Genomic DNA, 4,290 nt, shown 5'->3' on the forward strand with positions numbered 1-4,290 from the left:
TGAGTTGGAGTCGACTTGATGGTACACATCTATCTGTATCTGTCTGTCTGTCTCTCTCTATTTTACCAGTTTCCAGACACCATCTGAACAATTTGGTTGCAGCCCACTGCTTCTTATATGAGGCTAAACCAATCCTTGGCTGCATCCTGAATCTGAACACCAAACTTTATATACCTCTATAGACATTAAAATGTCAGACTAGGAAGGTTGTGGTGACCTGTCACTTACATGCAGCTTATAACCTATCTAGCTTTTTTTTTTTTTTTAAATCTGGGACTATGTCTGAGCCTACAATTCAAAAATAACCTGGCATCTTTGCCTTGAATCGAGAAGTAAATATTTTAAAGCCCCTTCATTGAACACAATATCAACTTTGGGCTTAGTGCAACATCTAATTCAGCATATTGAAGAGAGTAACTGGTCTTTGTGCTTCTCTGAGAACTTTTGTTATGCATCATTTAAATTTCCCTGGGTGCTATTGTGATATTGCCTTCTTTGTAAACAGTGGTTGATATTCAAGTTTGATGATGAGTTTTCTATCATAGTCCCTTGAATTAAAAATGAGATTCTCCATTCTCCACACGAGACTAATGCCCTTGCTAAATCTTTGCCATGCTCACACCTGATTGCCAGAAGTTCTCCTGAATTGTCAGAAATGCCTGGGTTCCTTAAACAATTCCCACTTAGCCTTTGTTAATAGATATTTGAAGCTAAGAGAGGTGCAATCATGAGCACATTATGTAACTCCCACAGTACCATTACTATCAGGAATCTTTGAATAAAAATATGTTTCATTTCAGTGCAAGTCACTTACGACAAATTGGCCGGGGAAAGCACAACAGGTTGTTTTGCAAAAATGCTATTTTAGTTGGGTTCCTTCAGCAAAGCTGATCTCAGCCTAGACTCTATAATGCAGACAGAACTGCAGATGGCTCTCTGCCACAGAGCACTATCAACAGTGCATTCAGGGAAGCCAGCTTGGGACTGCAGGCTGGGCAAGATCAGGAATAAAAAGCTGCCACCACAATGACAACTTGTTGCCATTGAGTCAATTCGAACTCATAGTGACCCTACAGGACAGAGTAGAACTGCACCACAGGGTTTCCAAGGCTGTAAATCTTTACGGAAACAGAATGCCACATCTTTCTCCCGCGGAACGGCTGATGGGTTTGAACTGCCAACCTTTTGGTTAGCAGCCAAGCGCTTAACCACTGTGCCAGCAGAACTCCTACCATAGTGGCAAGAGGACATTAAAATAAGACCTCCAAACCAAAACTCACTGCCGTTGAGTCAGTTCCGACTCATAGAGACTCCATAGGGTTTCCAAGGCTGTAAATCTCTACAGAAGCAGACTGACATGTCTTTCTCCTGTGGAGGCACTGGGGGTTTTGAACCACCGACCTTAAGGCTAGCAGTTGATCGCTTTAACCACTGTGCCACCAGGGCTCCTAAGATAAGACCTCAGCCCCCATCGAAGTGGGAGAAGCAGCATGTTTAAGGGATGTCTCTACCTAATGAGGATTCTATAAGGAGTCAGGATTCCAATAGAAGGAAGGTAAAGATTTCCCTCTAGGCACTTGGTGGACTTTGGAAGTATGGTTTTCGGACAGTGGAAGAGGTTGGCTTCGTTGGCGTGACTTCCACATTCCACAGGAGAGCCAGGAAAGACTGCACTAAATTAATTTGTTTCAAGGTCAATGTTTGCAACACTTTTCCTCAGGTCTCCTTAATTATCTCCTTTCCTGTGAGGCAACAGGCATCGCCTGAAGTTGAGTAGCTTGCCTGAGGCCTCGTGTCTAAGCCACTGGCAGAAGTGGGACCAATTATTCCTCCCGTAGCAGTCCCAAACCATGACTGAAACCTCATGGTACCGTATTAAATTCTAAAAGTAAAACAAATGTTCCAAAGAAGTCATAGCGAAAGTCTTACTCCTGGTCAGATTCTCTTCTGAATGTTAGACTCACATACCCAACCCAGTTGATTACTGAACATCTTCACCTGGATGTCCAACAGGCGATTCCAACTCAACACCAGCCGACTGGGCTTACTGCCTTCCTCTCAAAGCAGATTTTCTCTTCATTCCTAAGTTAGTTAAAAGCATCATCTTTCAACCTAGGCAGAAACTGGGGGGTCACTCTGGCCTCCTCTTTATTTCCTCATTTCTCTGCATCTGTCCTTGCTCTCATAGGTATTCCCATTGCTAACTAGCTCAATTCGGGCCTTTATCTGAACTATCCCGACTGTCACCCTCTACCAGTCTCTTCTCCTCATTGTCAACAGAGTCATTCTTCTAAGGGAACTCTTAGTACGTCTTATTATTGAATTGTGTCCCCCAAAAATATGTGTTGGAAATCCTAATCCCTTTACATGTGGATATCATCCCATCTGGGAATAGGGTTTACTTTGCTATGTTAATGAGGCTATATCAGTGTAGGGTATGTCTTTAACCTATCACATTTGAGATATAAAAAGAGCAGATTAGGCACAGAGAAGGAAGCACAAATGGAGGGGAAGATACACGCCACATGAAGATTGCCAAGGAACCAAGGAATAGAAGCTGAAAAGAGACAAAGAGCCCCAGAGCCGACAGAGAGAGAAAGCCCTCCCCTAGAGCCAGTACCCTAAATTTAGGCTTCTGGCTTCCCAAACTGTAAGAAAATAAATTTGTTTGTTAAAGCCACCTGCTTGTGCTGAGCTCTTAACCATTACGCCACCAGAGCTCCATTTCTGTTATATAGCAGCACTGAGAAACTAAGCACATAAAGGTGATGTAAAGCTGTTCAGAGGCCCCCCACCCCCGCCTGCATAAGAAGGTCCAGACTTCTCCATGTGGCTTATATTTTATTTCCTGGCACCCTCCATCTCATCCCTGCAAAGTAACTACACTGATCCTTTGCCCCATATACATCATGCTGACTGAGACATCCAGGCCTTGCCACATGCCACTGCTCCCTTTGCCTTCTTTCCCCCATAAGCCTGATTTTCCTCAAGGCCAGCCTAAGCACCTTCTCCTCTTCGACACCTTCTTTGACTCTGCTCACTTCCCAGGCAGAGATATCCCATCCCTCTGTTCATCCATCCTGGATCCACTCTGTTGTTTATCACACCTTACTACTGATTACGTTTCTCTGTCTTTCCTCCTAGACTTCAAGCTGCTTCATTCAGCAAACACTTTCTGAGCACCTGTTATGTACCAGGTGATATAGAGATAGATAAATGGCGTGGTTTCTGTCTACAACAAACTTTCAGTCTAGTTGGGAAGAAAATGGATAAATAGGACAATTACTACATATCATTGATATATATCCTTTCTATGACAGAGATATTCACAAAATCGTATGGGATTACCAGATAGAGGAGAGTATGTGGCTTTGTTTGGGTTAAGGCATGTCGAATTTAGGAAATTGACAAGGAAGGAACTAAAAAAGTTAACATGAATTCTATGTATGCAATTTTTCCTATGGAATAAATACTTTTATCTGTGGTCACCTAGGGCAACTAACAACCTTAACGCAATGTCTTAGGAGTAAGGCAGAGTGAGATAAGACTGCCGTCCCTTGGCATAGGTGAACAAGTTCTGCACTGCTACAGGGTTCATACACCATGGCAGATTTTTCTGTAACAAAATTATTACCTAATCCTTGAACTTTCTTGGGGCTGTGCAGGTAACACTTTGCCCCCTTCTTATTGGAAGGCCAAGGCAAATAAAGGCAAGTTTCAGTATTTCTTAAGTGGCTAATAGTTCAGGTTGCAGGAAAGAAATTAAACTCTGTTTTGTATGCATTTTTGCAGCCAAGTCGTATGCATAGAAAGTATTTGGTTTGACTCAATGAAATCCTCATGAGAATTTGATTAAATCCTGGGTTTATTTTAGCCCTGAGTCATGGCAAAGGGAGCAGTGGCACGTGGCAGAACCTGGATGCCTCAGTCAGCATGATGCATTTGGGGCAAAGGATCACTGTGGGTACTTGCAGGGATGAGATGAAGGGAGCCAGGAAATAAAATATAAGCCACACGGAGAAGTCTGGACCTTCACATGCAGGTGGGGGTGGGTGGGTTACTCAGACAGCTCCACAGAGAGACTCAGCTGGCTGTAATCAGTTAATTGCCCTCATACTACTACACCACAAGAATCTGTTTTATGTGATTATATATGACTGAAATGATCCTGGATTATAATTAGGTATGAGGAATTAAGCCCCTTTAGAATTTTGTACCAATAAACAATGGTCTTTATTTCATGAAGGACTTTGCTGTGGATCATTTTTGTGGCTAATGACTTCAGGTCAC

The 4,290-nt window shown here is 42.8% G+C and overlaps 1 protein-coding gene across 1 annotated transcript in view; it reads right to left on the reverse strand.

Moving 5' to 3' along the window:
• MAGI2 (membrane associated guanylate kinase, WW and PDZ domain containing 2) overlaps nucleotides 1-4,290 on the reverse strand; it is a 650,884-nt gene that overhangs the window by 63,299 nt on the left and 583,295 nt on the right. The window lies entirely within an intron of this gene.

This window comes from Trichechus manatus, unplaced genomic scaffold (assembly GCF_000243295.1).
Source record: "Trichechus manatus latirostris isolate Lorelei unplaced genomic scaffold, TriManLat1.0 scaffold00280, whole genome shotgun sequence".
NCBI classification, from domain to species: Eukaryota; Metazoa; Chordata; class Mammalia; order Sirenia; family Trichechidae; genus Trichechus; species Trichechus manatus.